At 39.9% G+C, this 16,653-nt stretch overlaps 1 long non-coding RNA gene across 1 annotated transcript in view; it reads right to left on the bottom strand.

Annotated features, from left to right (window-relative positions):
- LOC133404507 (uncharacterized) overlaps window positions 1-13,116 on the bottom strand; it is a 78,455-nt gene extending 65,339 nt beyond the window's left edge. Inside the window, exon 1 of the long non-coding RNA XR_009768840.1 lies at window positions 12,913-13,116. This is a non-coding gene — a long non-coding RNA (uncharacterized LOC133404507). The remainder of the gene's footprint in view (window positions 1-12,912) is intronic.
- Window positions 13,117-16,653: the final 3,537 nt, after the last annotated feature.

The following is a 16,653-nucleotide window of genomic DNA, read 5'->3' as shown; positions in this document are numbered from 1 at the left end:
AAATGCTCAACACCGCCCCCCGTGGGACTTCAGAGGTGGTCACGAGTCGAGCAGGACACGACCCGCTTGCATCTTCTGTGCCACTGACATGGTCCTCGTTAGGGTCGACGGATGGGTGGGCAGGACGTGTGCTAAGCGCTGTGACGGGTAGCAGATGTCCTGGCAGAGGCCGGCTGCCTCCGCGGCCAATTGCCACACACACGTGCCCGCGCACACACTCACACACACACGCACATACGCACGCGTGTGCGCGCGCACACACACACACACACACAGATGTGCTCCAGCAACATCTGCAACGCAACACGGTGGATGTGGATTGCTCGACAAGTTTCGGCATTTAGCCTCATGCCAGCACTAACCACATGTGGGCTATTCAAAACGTCTTTAAAAAAATGACAAATGCAGCAAAATTTAAATACAGTGTTCGTGTGAGCGCCGGCACGGTGGACGACTGGTTAGCACATCTGCCTCACAGTTCTGGGGACCGGGGTTCAAATCCATTCAAAATGCATGTTCTCCCCGTGCCTGCGTGGGTTTTCTCCGGGCACTCCGGTTTCCTCCCACATCCCAAAAACAAGCATGGTAGGTCGTTTGAAGACTCTAAATTGCCCGTAGGTGTGAATGTGAGTGCGAATGGTTATTTGTTTCTATGTGCCCTGCGATTGGCTAGCGACCGGTTCAGGGTGTGCCTCGCCTCCCGCCCGGAGATAGCTAGGATAGGATCCAGCAGCCCGTGACCCAAGTGAGGATAAATAAGCGGTAAGGTCAATGGATGGACGTTCATGTGAGCAAGCCTTGTCGCGAATAGCAAAAATCTGTGAGTAATTGACACCCGCCAAAAAACATTTCTTGATTTAACAGTTCTGGAGGTAATCAGACTTGGGGGTGGTCTGTTGAAATGAACTCAGCTTTCCAAAAAAATGCGATTAACCACAGTTAATTCATGATTTAACAAGGGAACAATTACTTTTTCACACACAGCCAAGTAGCTTTGGGCCCCCCCCCTCCCCAATAAATTCAATTACCATTTAAAAACTGCATTTTATGTTTACTTGAATTATCTTTGATATTTACATTTGTTTGATGATCTTCAACTGTGCAAAAGAATTGGAGAAGGGCGCAAATACTTTTTCGTGGAACTTCATCATTGCACGTTGTTGTGCCGATATTTTATGAACTCAATAATTAGCGCATATTCCCCCTTATCAAATACAATATACAATTTCCCATTCTGATTACAAAGATCTTGATATTATGCGAAGGGCCGACTAATTGAACAGATAAGAATATATTTTTCATGCGCAAAAAAAAAATCCAATAAGTGTTAATGATAAAAAAATAATATTCACGGTTATTCGGCGTCTTAGGCGTAATGTAACGGATCAATTGGATGATGCGATGAAGCTTTAGCGGAAGGCCTGTAGAGACCAGCTAACTCGCTTCAAGGTTGCGCTGAGGTCAAACACTGCGTATGGGTTACAATATGTAATTAATAAATTTCATAAACATACATAAGTCATGCATAGATAGAAGAAATCTGTGATTTTTTTAACGGTCCTAATGAGAGTTTTCCTCTCGTCTCCTCTCCTGCTGGAGGTCAAAGCGCTCACAAGATAATATGGATTGAATACATAAATGCAAAGAAGAAGAAGCAGAAGAAAAACAATTAGCCATGCATCAATAGCGCGATCAATAACCATGTTGGTAATTATCACTTTTGGGATCAGGGAGATGCTCTCCTCCTCATCGATGAGGCCTAATTCGTAGGTATGACCCGAGGGCCGAAGGAATAAATCAAAATAGATCAAGGTAAACCGCGCGTGCGTGCACACACACACACACACACACACACACACAATTTCTTTATGGCGAGTCATTCATCATTAAATATTATTGCCGGCAAACGTCAAATATTAAAAAGTTCAACTTGCTCGCTCGTGTGTGTTTTGTCATTATTTATAGCTTTTTCATGGTCACACTTTGTTAAAATCATGTTCTTCTGTAAATGTTTTGTATATATTTTTCAAACAGCCGGCACGGTGACCGACTGGTTGGCACATCTGCCTCACAGTTCTGGGAACCGGGGTTCAAATCCCGGCCCCACCTGCGTGGAGTTTGCACGACACACTTGTCACACCCACACACAGTAAAATATAGTGTCGCACACACAAACAGTGCCATGCACACACACACTAACACAAACACGCGTACAAATTGAAAGACAATGTCGCTCACACTCTGTCACAGACTTACATTGTCAGACAAACTTGTCCACTGTCACACACTCACTCCCCCCCCCCACCCCCCACACAAACACACACAGTAACATATAGTGTCGCAACCACACACATTGTCAGACACTGCCACACACACACATTGTTTCACAGTGTCACACTCAAACACATGAGACAGACACTGTCACGCACACACAAACACTCATATATGGTCACTCTCTCTCACACACATTGTCACACACACAAATATGTTGTCATGCTTCGCTCACAACAGCGGTAAACTTCTTTTTACACAATAACAATAATCAATAACCAGTGATGTTAATAATCGCGAAAATGTTAACTGAACGGTTCATAAAGGGGTTATGATGACCCCAGTTTGACCCTGCTACGGACTCTTTCATGTACCCGTGCACCATTCAAGCCCGGGCCTCCTGGTGTAATAGTGATGCCGATCGGAGGAGACAATGCAGAAGGTGAGTTGTCTGTCTAAACACAACACACACACAGATGACTCAAGGCCCCCAAAGCATCATCATCATCATCATCATCCTCCTCCTCCTCATGTCTCCCGGATGGCGCCATTGATTTTCGAAGGCCTCGTTCCTTCCTTTACGCCCCTCCTGCTCTCTCGTCTCCTTTTGATTATTAATTCACAGAAGCAAAAGAGCAGTGGCCATCGCTTTGAAATCCTAACTGCTCACTCATGAACCATCTGAGCACGAGAAGAGGAAGAAGACGACGATTAACAGCAGGAGGCGTGGAGGAGGCGCCGCGCCGCTTCCTCCCAGCACGAGCCGCTTAGCAACACGGACGTCAATTCATTGGCATGGCTTTAGGATGACTACAATACATATTCTTATAGATTTATATGTATTAGGACTGCTCAAACGGTTAGCATCGCTGCCTTTGCAACATTAAAATGAAATATGATGAGGATGATGATGAAACCTAAGTGTAAGTGGAAGGAAAATGTGTGCTACGTGGGAGGAAACTGACCAACTGGACATTTATTTATTTATTTATTTTATTTTTTTTAATTTTCTCATCATAACAGATGGGGCGGAAACGCGGGAAAGGCTTTAAATGGCACAGTTATAAAATGCTAGCACATCTACCTACTTACTTTTTTGGCACTGTGTGACATTGAGAGTTGTTCTTAGCATGTTTCGATGCCGTTTCTTTAGGGTAAACAAACATTGTTAAATGAAGCCCTCTCGGAGAGTGTCAATCAGAATTTTGCATTCAGCTCATGCCTTGGATCTCATTAGAGGGTGCAGGTGTACCTAATATTGTGGTCAGTGAATGTCACTTCCACATTTGGTCACTAGAGGGAGCAAGTGGCAAAAGTCAAATTACAATACAGTATATTGAGATGACCATGTGACACTTTTTGGTCACTTGGTGGAATATTTTGAACCCAAGTAAATCATTATATTTCATAAATAGATTAAAAAAAAATTGTTTTTTTACTAAATTGAATCACATTTTTCTCATTGTTTATTTCTAGCAATGCATTTATAATAATATATATTGTATAGTATAATTTTATTTCATAATATTCAAATAGGGCTTGAGCACCAGAAGGAGCTATTCTGAATCACTTTTATGGAGGCCCTCATCATGACCAAAAATGCACCAATTTTGCAAGCGCCTGTATCCTGGTGTAAATAAATGTATTCTAGGGGTAAAACCCCAAAACCCACTCAGTAGCGCCCCCTTTAAAGTTAGACAAAATTATTCCCCGACACCAGTTTGGCCAGGCAACGCAAACCTGGGTAGAAAAGCCTATTATGACAGCATAAACAACAACAAAAAACCTGACACCAGTTTCACCGATCGACAAAATTTGGCAGACATGGCAGAATGCACCAAAAAAAAAAGTCTCAAAGACCTCTGCATGAAACTGAGCAGAAGGAGGACGATTTTGGTTTGGAGTAACCATTTTGGGGCAATTTCCAAGAAAAAAGGGTGTGAAAAAAAAACTAGCAGAAAAAACTACCCATTTCACCGACCAGCATGAAATTTGATGTACGTCTATCACGACAGGACAAGGTTCAAAGACCCACGCCCGAAATTAAACAGGTAGTCAGCCATTTTGGATTGAAGCAACCATTTTTTGGGGGCGGCGAATTCCAGGGCTCGTACTTTGACGAAGTGCTGCTAGGGAATTCATCCAAGCGTGACCTGATCGGAAGCAGGTACTCTAGACAGCGTGATGCTAAATTGCAAAGCTTATTTTGCTTCAGGACTTCTTTTGCTGAGTGACTGAAAGGATTCCCAGCATTCTCATAGCGAGGCATCCATTTTGACTTCCAAATACGGATCCCGATACGAAAAGATGCCAAACTGTTGATGCTCCTCACAGCAAACTTTGCGAGTAAACAAACTTCGGGCCGCGGTCCAATAAGAGCGCGCGGCGGGCTGCTCGCACGCGTTTGATCCCTTCGACTCGAACGTGTTTGTTTGGCCCGCCGAGAGAGAGACGAGCGAATCATAAAAGCGTCGTCGGCAAGCTCTCGGGGTCGCTCCCCGATGCATTTTTTAACATGCGATTAAACATATCGATGAATATTAACAATTAGCCGCCCGTCTTATTTAATCCGACGCCAGATCCAGGCGCAGTTTTTACCCACAAGGACCCCCGAACCTCACTTCCATCTCTTGTTTGATACATTTCTTCTCCACCAGCAGCAACAGGATCACATTCAAAGACTTTATACAATATACATGCTCCATCTGGTCAAACTTGGTGAACTTAAATATACCTGTCAAGTGCAACTTTAAAGCGCTAGCGAGGGCCTAATCCACCAAGGCCTTCATTAAAAGGCAAAGCCCCACTTTCTTTCTTTTTTTCCAGGGGAACGTCTAAATGAGGGGAGTCTTCACACCGGCTGGCAGGCTGTGAGGCAGACGAGGAGCCGGGGGTCTTCGCAAGCGGGACCCCGGCTCGTGGCTTTCATCACTTTCAGCGCTCCTCGGCTGTGAAGTTGCACGGAGAGGCATCTGTCTCGCTCCGAGTGGGAGCCAAAGAGACGAGGAGAGGGGCCGGGAGGACATCACAGCTTCCTTTTGTTCTGACTCTGAACTCATTTATATCCTCGTTCCCCTGCAATAATTACGACTTTGACTCATTTTCAACTATTTTGTTGTCCGCAATGGATTGAAAAAGCTTGCTTCTTTGCTCAAGGAGTCAAGTTCATCAGCTAAAAACTTTACGCCAGTGTGTAAATGTTTGATTCCATACAAATATGAAAGAATATGTGGATTGGATCAATGTTTATCTCAGCACAATCAAATAAAAGCAGAAGGAGGCCGAACTTGACGAAAAAAGAAACAATTGTGACATCTAGTGCCGCTTTCCGACAATTACAGCATCGATGAAAAGCAAGCGCGTAATATTTAAATTGAAATATATGAATAATAAAGCCATATGTCCTCCTACAGTATATTAATACATATATAGATTATTTATAAAATAGATTTTCTTTTTTATTATTAATTTCAAAATGATATGGTTCATAACAAATACTACTTTTTGATGAGCTCTTAAACCCTAAATTCCACCATTGTTTTACTCATTTGCCATTAGAAAATTATGAGAGAAAAATATCACACAAATATGTATCGATTTATTATTTTTAAAGATGAATCAAAATACCAAAAAAAAGTGTACCTTTAATGATGGAATTCTGTAATTCAACACTAATTTATGTCACAGTAAAATTAGGTTATTGAAAACATATTTGTATGTGTGTTGTATTTTTGTTTTTACATTTCTAAATATTTAAAAACAAAATGCGGAATTGCTCTAATTTTGTACTCATATGTCATAGCCAATTATAATATTGAAAAATATGAAATTATGCATTTTACTCATTGTGGATGTTTATTTTCTCAATGCTTAATGTAGAATCTGCTATTACACACTAAATTTGACAAAATAATCAATCAATATGAAGTTGCAATGGATTTATTATCTCAATTGTATTTGTTTTATGCGTAATGTTTTATAGTAATACACTGTAGCATTTGCTTTTAACATCTGCAATCCATAAAAGAAATCATTTCAAACTCATTGTCACAGTGAAATTGTGTTATTCCAAACATAAACAAAGAATTTTAATCTGATTTATTTATTGTTGTTTTTCGATACTTAAAAGTAAAATATTGTGTACTATTCATACTTCCTCAATAATTTCGAACTCATTCAGAACTGTGAGGCAGATGTGCTCACCGGTCGGGCACCGCGCCGCCCTATTATGCATGTACTGTTAACAATTTAGTTATTTTAAAAAATAAAATAAAAACATTTAAAAATCTATTGTACTATTGTACTGTTCGCATCTTAACTAAAAAAAAATGTAAAGATTATTTAACTCATTGAATTGAACACGTCACTGAATATTAATTAGATATGTAATTTATTTTGGAAGCTGGCAAGCTGTTGTCCATTAGACCCGTGAATCCCACGTACTTTACATATCGTTTTGACTGCTGTCTAAACAAAATTACATGCTACCACACTGAATGATTCACAAGAAACCATGACGCTTTTATTTTTTTTAAACTCACTTCGTGCACACCAAGATACATGAACGCCACTGAGCGTTTGTTTCGAACGAAAGTTAAATACCGAATGACTTCCTATCACTTTCACTGTTTATTTTCTCCTTTTTAGCATCGAGATATTCTAGGCGCTGAGCCAAGAAGGCCTGGCTGAACTCTGCCACCAGTCACAAAATTCTCATGCTTTCTTTTAAGCTTCCAAGTCATTTATAACCGATACATGTATATACAAGACTGGAAGACTCCCATAACCGTACACATGGACCGGAGGAGAATGCACATGATGCACGACGATGGACGTGGTGCTAAGAATACACATTTGTATGTTTTAATGCAGCGACAACTGGCTGAATGGTGGCGTGTGTTAAGTGTGTGTGTGTGTGTGTGTGTGTGTGTATGTGTGCGCACAGTGTCATCACACATCAGCTGTTCGTGTCCCCATTGAAATGAATAGGAATGCCATGAATCTGTTCCAGCCGCGCCAAAAAAAAAAAAAAGGAAAAAAAAACATCGACGATCGACGGATCATGTCTCGAAAAAAATCGGAAGTGGGGTCAGAAAAGCGATTGCTATTTTGTAAGTGTACCGAGCAATAGTAGAACCCCCAAAATAGTGAACATTTTAAGGTGATTTGGGTTTGGGTTTGCCTGTGAAGACTACATTTGATGAGCTGTCTATTTGGAATTTGGTAGCGTGGTCTATTACGAGTAGACCCATGAAAAAAAAGTCTTAAAAAGCCATGGTAAAAACATCTAATTTCATTACAAAAATCAACCAATGAATGAATACAATTGCTGGATTTTAACCAACCACTATAGACTGCCAAAGGAAAAAAACAAAAAAGTCCAGCATCTAAGAGCTTTGAAGCCATTTACTAATAAAGTGTTACCACATGGAGGAGAAAGCCTCCATTGGCACTGTCACATGTTTGTCATTATGGGCGATGGGAGCAAACCACAAAAAAAGGCATTGTCACATAAAGGCTCTTGGTTACATGACTACACTCCACTCCCTCCCAAATGTATTGGGACAGTGAGGCCAAGTGCTTTATATTACACTGAAAACATATTCAAAAGATGAATATGAGTAACATTTCAACTTTTCTTTCCAGGTATTTATTAAAACAATGTTGGAAGGTCCACGCTCAGATTTTAGCTTTTGCCTATGAAGGTGACATTATATTGCAAGTTAGAGCTGCAACTAACATGAAAGGCAGAGAGCGGTCGATGGGTGAAAAAAAACAGCAATCGCAATTTGGGTGTATCACGTGTATCAGGAGCAGACACACACACACACACACGCACACAAAAAGTCTCAAGAAGCCATGCCCAAAAAGACACAGGAAGTAAGCCAATTTTGCGGCAAAGCGGCCATTTAAGGGGAACTTGTTTTAGAGCAGTAGTGCTCAAAATGTGGTGCGACTACCAGTTTTGGTACACGGGCTCTCTCTAGTGGTACGTGAAAGAATCATTGAATGAAATGTTCAAACTGTGCATAAAATATTAGTGGGTGAAAGTACATTTGGTGAGTTCAGTTCAGTTGCATTCAACTTTATTGAAGTACAACTGTTAGAACTGTTTGTTTTGAAAGCTTTATTTAGCAACAATTTCCATCTAACGTTTACATGTAACACTCTCAGGGAATTGAATCGATCGCAATTGGACTGTTCTGGTTGTCTTAGAAGATGTTTGGCTTCTCATCCGAGCAGAGTTCATCAGTTCATGCAGGTGAAGGATTTAAATTGCATCATTAAATCACGATGCACAAATGTTTAATGCTTTACATTCTATTTAAATGTGTTTTTTCCTCTATGTTTTCATGAAGTATAATATTATTTTGTGTTATTTTCATCCTTCCGTATTTTTGTATCCGTTTTTGTATAATTTCTCCAGGCACCACTGCATAGTCGTTCAACGCCTCATTGAAACGTCTCCCATATAACTATCAACCGCTATTATGCGGTTACAAGTGAAGCAAAACTCAACTGAAAACACGTACACGCAGCGTAATGCGTGTACGTGTGTAGCGTAATGAAATCATCCCATGCTCCATCTACGGGATCTCCCCGGAGAGGCTGCGGGGGCCCCGCACTGACATTCCCCCGCAGGTCAGCAGGGTGCATGTTTCCCTTGGACATGCGTCATGAGACTTCTCGCTATAGAATTCTGGAGCACCGAGAAGTTGTCCAGCTAAGACTCTTCCAAAAGCAAACCCAACACCAACAAGCAAACACGATAAGGGCTCCATAGTGGGTGGCCTCCTCGCGTTCACAACATGCTTGGGGGTCATATGAGGGGTCCTTTCATGTGTGCACTGATGCGGTTTTATTTAAGGGACTGGTAATGACACTGTGAGGTTTGGATCAACACCACACTTTGCTTTAACAGTGATGGAAAGAGCCAGCTATTGCTTTTTAAATGGGAGAAAGCTAAGTCACTAAATGTGATTTAGTGTGTATAGCAGCTTTTGCAAAAGTCCGTATAAAACAGGAGAAGGGTAACAGACGGTAATATATATCAAGGTATGCAAACTAAGGCAGTACTATTAATGAGATACTTAAAAAAAAAAAAAAAAAAAAAAAAACAATTATGAAAGGGAAGAATGCAAATTTGGCAAAAAAACAAAAACAAATATTTATTAGTATTTTTAAAAGATACTTGATGTTCAGTTTGACTACTCTGATCTAATTTACATATATTATACTTTATATTGAAATGTAATTTGAATCATTGTTGTCATTGCGTACGAATAAAACAATGACAGTAAATATGGCATCCTAATAAAATTACTACGTAGTATTCACTAATAGGAATTATTTATGAATAAGTACTATTTTGTTTTTGTTAAATTACAGGGGAATTTAACGAACAAATCTTATAATAATAATTATTATTAGTAGTAGTAGTAGTAGTAGAAGTAATAGTGTTTACTATTGTTTGTCTTTTTTATATACAGGTGAAACATTTGAGTACTCTGATGTAACAAATTAATACAAATATTTGTATTTAAATAATAATGATACATATTATGCTTATGTTTTTTGTCTCCGGAGGTGTTGAAAAAACTGTTTTGAGTAAACTGATCCAAATTTTGAATGCATACAAGATATTATATTTAAACAACAACAAAAAAGAAAAGAAAATAATAATAACAATAATACCCATTTAATGTTATATATATTTATATTTGATAATTACACAATATCTAGGAACATATTAATTTACAGATGTGTTGAACTTAGTATTTTGCACATTATGATTATTAATATTAGTAGTAGTATTTATTTATTAATTTAATTTAATTTAATTTAATTTAATTTAATTGTGCCAGTGTACCTAATGAAGTGACCAGTGAATGCATTTTTGGGGTTAAGCGGACCTCCTTCTGCCAATTTTGCCCTTCGAGTGGCGCCGGGCCTACTGTTAGCTACGAGTGAGTTGTACACAGCATTACATGCACTATAGTACCAATCCTGCTTGGCCTCTCCATGAGTCACATATTCATTAAGGCTAAGTGTGGATGGAGTCAGAGCACATGGATCGCTTTTGATGCTGTTACCTCAACAAGAATCAATGTAACCAAATTGTCTCCAGTAGGACCGTGTAACATGAGCGACTGATGAAGTTCCTCGAACGCGTGTAAGGTCACAGAAGGTCCATAATGAAGCAGACTTCAGAGAACAAAGAGGAAAACAGCCCCATCGTTTTGTTACGATACTCTTAAACTACTGAATGACTCTGATGACTTTTTACAAACTAACGTATGCAACAAAATCCAAAATGTTAAAAACAGTTTAAATGTGATTATTGTAGGAAAGTGCAACAACCAAGAGTTTGTCTTCTTTGGAGGAAAACGAACAATGCGGACAAGTTCAACAGTAACAAGTTGAACAGTGTGAATTATTCTGCTATGAAAACATCCGTGGTGTTTGTTATTGCTTTGGCTCCATAATCGCTCGCCATGATGTCCACACTAGGCTGAGGCTGAGCTGCAGAGTGTTTGGCGGCTAAAGCGCCAGGCAGTTAAAAATAATATCGAAAATAATGACATCTAACGGCTAAAACATGTTCTTAATAAGAAAGTAGTTTGTTGTTCTTTTTTTATTTTTTATTTTTTCCCCCAATATAAGATTGCATTTTGATTGTGTTTTCACCACCGCACATGACGCCCTTCGTCTCCAAGAATTCTCAGAGTAAACAAGCACAGGAAATGATCATGTCGTCTGCCGGGACTGTTTTTTTTTTTTTTTATTATTATTTTGTATTTGGCACCTCGTAGGTTTTATGTGAACACATTTACCGCGCTTTTGACTGTCGACACTACACTTCTCTTCTCTGTGTGAAGAGTCTTTTCTCAAGAAGGAGTCTTTTCTCAAGTAGCAGTCGTAAGGTCTCTCGGGAAGCTGGACTGAAAACACAGCACTGTAAAATCCACATAGCCGGCAGTTAATGAAGCGTAACTATACAATGTGCAGTGAACAACTTAGTCGTCCACCCTTTTGGACGGCCGTTCCCATTTCCTCCGCTTTAATCATCTCACGCAGGATACTGCAGTCAGAGAGCAGCTGACTCACTATCACGCTTTCCACACTCGGGCTGATTCCATATAGGACAGTGGCCAAACTCTGCCAAAATACAATATCGCGGCGTGGATACAAGTTGCATTTACTAAACTTTGTATCCACAAGGTGGATACAAAGTTGCTCTTTTGAAACTGATGTGAACTTGTATTTCATACGATATTAAGGTGCGCAAAGCATTGGGCTGTATATGTTTTAGGATAAGCATCTGAACCGCCAACACCCCCAGCTGTGGGATGATTTTGAAAAATACAATAATGATGACAATACTAATAATGCACAGGTATCAAATAGTAGGTCTGGGAGCCACATCCGGCCCGCCATGTCATTTTATCTGGTCCGCAAAAGCAAATCTTATGTGTCAACTTCCAGGATTCTTGCTAAAATCTCTACCGAAAAGTCTCATTGTCATATGCAATAATTAATAACTACATATTGAAAGCACATTTTGGTTACAAAACCCCTTTTGTATTGTAACTTGAACAGTTGAACAAACTATTATCCTTCACTTTTGATTTCAAAACTAGTTATCCATCAAGTTGTTGTGTATATGTAATAATATAGTGAGGCGATTCATCATTTTGATTGTTTCACAGTCATAACGGCCCTCTGAGGGGAACAGTACCAACAACGTGGCCCTTGACAAAAAAATGATAATAAATAAAATAAAATTAAAATGAATAATAACGTAATAATGCATTCAATTCAGTGATTTGTACAAAAATCTAGAGGGTTCAGTGTCCATTGTTAAAATACATCTGTGGAGCGCTTGTGCCTGTCTGCCTGCACGGGCCCCGATCCAATTCACCAAAACTGTGTTAGACCACCTACGCCGTGAGTTTAGACGAACTGTCTGACACCTCATTCTCACTCCGCCGAGCGCATCTCTCGCTCTTCGCTCGAGCACAGCTGCGTCGTTGATGAAAATGGAGCCCAAAGGTAAAGAAATGCTTTAATCACCCCAATTCACTAAGCATTTTAGTCCTACGTCATTGCCATTCAGCTCTACGATCCTACTCATCCCCCCACCCCCATGCGGTGAACAGCTTCTTAGTGGTGTGTTTCTTCAAGCTTCCTGGATTTAATTGTCAACACAGGTGGGCCCCTTAAGTTTCCTTTTGCCCTCGGGGCAGAATAAGTTTCCCATTATGAGGGTCAAGGGTCGCTTTGGTGCTTGAGGCCAGCCGACTGGAGGGGCACTTAGATATGCATATCCCACCAGTCGTGGCTAATCAGCGCCATTACACATCAAGGGTTTTATCTTTTCTTTTGAGTGTGACGGATTTGTGTTAAATGCTTCTAGACTCGAGTCAAATCGATAGTTACGTTTTTTTGTTTTGAATCACAGAAAGCCACTGAGAGCAAAATTTCCCATTACTGATTGCAAGAATGTTACTGTATTATTTCTGAATACACATGGGGGGTCATGTCACATTTGATAAATTCGCTCTTTATCAGAGACTTAACCACCGCCAGATGCTTTCGAGTCTTGTCTCGCCTAACCTTTAACATCTCCTTCTTACTTACGATAAGGTCCGAGGGGCCTCGTTTGTGGTGCGAGCGGATCTCGGTAGGAGCTTTTACAGTTCAAAAGAACCAGATGAGTCCTTGCGTTTGGTAATCCAAATGGAACATAAACAAAACAAAACCCAGCATGAAGTTCTGATGATGGCTCGCGAGGATGTTCGACAAGCTGTCATAAACATTTAGAGAAGTTTCCCAACTATGCTTTTAATCAACGCGTCTTTGGACCAAAACAAAAAAAAAAACTATCTGTGCAAAATTACACCAAGATGGGACTAATCGAGTCACGACATCGGCGGCTAACCACACGATGAAGAAATCAAGTAACGTTTAAACCCGGCGACAAAATCTCAGCTTTTGACTTTGCAACGACAGCCACGATTCTCTGGCAACCACTCAACAGACCGCCAAGTGCCTTGGGACATTATTCAGGAACTGCACCACTGCAGTTGGGGGTACTCAACGGAGGCAGACTCCACTGCTTGTGACATTCAGATGTTTTGACACTGAGACCACTTAAAGTTAAGGTACTCCTTATATTTCCCTTCATCACGGATATTTACGATAAAACCAACCTGAACCAAAGTATCGCATGTGACATTATTCAGTAATCCCCTCCCTATTCGCGGTTTGCTATTCACAAATTCAACTATTTGCATTGTTGTTAACCTATCCATTATTTGCTCAAAAACTCACCTATGTGCAGTTTTGTGCTCTTTTTATGACACACTAGGATGCCACACGATGGCACCAAAGCGCTGTCTCAATAGGAATTGGTCTCAAGGAAGGATGTTGAAGTGACACGTCTCGCATGAGAGACAAGCTTCGTGTCGGTGAGGAGCCATGTTTAGGCTGGGTTGTGAGTGTTTGCTGCTTGTGCGCACGCAATTTTTCGAAATCAAATCATATGTATTAGGTACGGTACAGAGGCATACAGCGTTCCCACATGGAACATATTAGGGAAGGGACAAGAGGTGCAACTGCCTTATGTTCCAGCCACACATATACTTTGTAAACAAATACAGTGCAGCTCAGCATCAAGCCGGCACAAGCCATGGTGAGAGGTATGTTGCTTACAGTATGGCGAACTAATTTAACAAAACTGAAAGGAAATAGTGGGAAAACATTTCCAAAAAGGCTATCTCTTGATGTTGCATTTTCCTAATAAGATTGAGGTTGAAAGATATGAACTATATAATTTTGAATATTCTTGTGTTCATTTGAGAGTTTCAATTTGGAAGAATTTACTGCTGGAATTTTGCCGTTTTTTTGTTTGTTTGTTTGTTTCATTTCAAACATTATTAAATGTGTTCCTGCGTTTTGTTCCCTTAGTGTGCCCAATGTCAAAGAGTCATCTCAAAACCAAGATACCATGACTTACACCCTTCCCCCAGTATCACACAATTTCTGTTTTGAGTTTTTTTTTTTTTTTTTTAAAGTTTGTTTATGTGGGTTATACCTTACATCTTTCAACAATGAAAAAAAACTCCAGCGTCACATTAATTTTAATCCTATGGCAGCGACATCGCCCAAATGTGTCTATCACTAACCTACACAAATACAGTGGAAAAATATTATTGACAGTAAATATTTGTATGAAAAACACCATAAATCGAAGAACGTCAAATGTCATATTTTGCCACTTGCTCCTTGCGAATTTTTCACGGCACTGTAAATAAGTTGAACTAATATGCACAAAAACCCCAGAAATCACCGAAGGCCTCTCACTAAATAGCATGTGACTTCGGCTCAGTGAACATCTGTTTGATTTTTCTTTTTTTTGTTGTTGTTGTTGTTTTTTGTATCAGAGATGGCAAAGAGGAAAAAATGACTGCAGAACCAGATTTATATCTACACAGTAAACGTGTCTCTGTCCTGGTTACTCAGTACAATGTGGCCAAAGACACACAATAATAAAAGAAGAAGCAATGGCCATTGTGTCTAACACTATGGATGGCCTGAATGATCCATCCATCCATCCATCCATTTTCTACCGCTTATCCGAGGTCGGGTCGCGGGGGCAGTAGCTTCAGCAGGGACGCCCAGACTTCCCTCTCCCCAGCCACTTCATCCAGCTGGCCTGAATGAGTCTGCCTTTAAGCACAATGACTTGACGCTAAAAGGGAGCTGAAAAACAACACCGCTGGCAATCGAAAGGAATAAGTGGAGGGATTAAGTGATCTTCAGGGAGTCGGTGGTGGAGCCGTCAGGAGGGTTGGACCAATTAAAATAGCAACTGGGTTTGATGGACATTTGGGAACAGGTTGCAGGGAAAGCATGGAAGATCACTGACCGAGTTTACTACCAAAGACCAAGACAATATAATCTGTAATCGGCAAGCAACCCATCGTAAAAAAAAAATTTTTTTTTTTTTTAAATTTTGTTTTGTTTTTTCGATTCCTGCATTTACTAAACGCTGGTTTGTTACGTGGCAATTAGTCACTCTTAAGTTGAGTCTGTTATTGTCAGTTTTAGGCCACTCTGTCCTCGCAGCTGTGTTTACAAAAACACCGCATTCAAATTGTCTGCAGATGTTTTTTTTTTTTTTTTTTTTTTTTTTCCCGAAGCTGACATTACCAAAGTAAGGACCTTGACCTCGTCGTTAGTGCACGTTTTCTATGTTGACAACGACAAATATGGTCAGAAAAAAAAGCTACTCCTAGTTCTGAGTATTCCATGGCATTATGTTCTTATTATGTGCCAGATAGTCAAAATATGTATTCAGAGGCATTCTGACAAGGGGAGCGGGGAAGCAAAGAGAGTTGGATTTATCAGCGCTTTTAAAGGGTCTGTCCAACAAGAGTCCAGATTATAAACAGGAATGTGTCCAGGCTGTAAGAGTCATGTTAAAGACTCACTATCAGTACGTCTGTGTTTAGCCTGTGGACACGTCAATGACACAAGACTGTATATATAATAACAACGAAAATGTGTGTGAGTGAGGACGCAAGAATGGAAAACTTTGGCTAGGATCAGATAACTGAGAAGATTTCTTATTTGAAGTATTTGTATTTGTTTTTTTTAAATCAAAAGTACTTAGTACCAAAGTGACATCACCAACTAGTGGCCAGGAAAATTCCTATTACAACATATAAAAGCGTTTTCGTAGGTTCATGGAAGAAATCGGGGCGTTTTGACAACATTATCGTCTGTACGGAAACCTTTTCATCAACCACATTGCCGATCTTTTTTTACGACGTAACTGTCGCATAAGGGTAGCCTTAGCTATGCAAAGTCAAATTGTGCGGAACTTCCAGCCTAGACCAAAATGCAAGTAGATATGTACATTACAGTGTAGCTGCTACAGCGTTCAATACTGTAAAGCCTACTTTATTGTATGAAAACCGCAAATTGTCTGCTAGCTATTTTTCATGAGATGTCCTCATTTTTCTTATCTCGTCACTCCCAGCAAAACAAAAATAATACTGAGCTTGCAAATCTGATCGGAAGAAGTCATAGCTATTTACGATCAGTTTAAAGCTTGTTTGAGATGAAAAAACAAAAAACGACACGACGACAAATATATTTCGTAGGATACACCCACATTTTTTTTTATCTCAATCATGTTTTATATGAAAAACAACGTCCAGTTAATTAGAGTGAACTGCAAACTACATTATCTCGTCGAAAAACAAAGTCCAATGGCTATTTATGACCATTTATATGACCAATACAGAAAAACAACAAGGAATTGTGCAAACTTTATTTTGTGCAACGAATTGCGTAAGGTATTATTTCTAGTGC

The sequence above is a fragment of the Phycodurus eques genome, chromosome 6 (assembly GCF_024500275.1).
Source record: "Phycodurus eques isolate BA_2022a chromosome 6, UOR_Pequ_1.1, whole genome shotgun sequence".
Lineage (NCBI taxonomy): Eukaryota > Metazoa > Chordata > Actinopteri > Syngnathiformes > Syngnathidae > Phycodurus > Phycodurus eques.
This window is presented reverse-complemented; position numbering and strand designations above follow the sequence as displayed.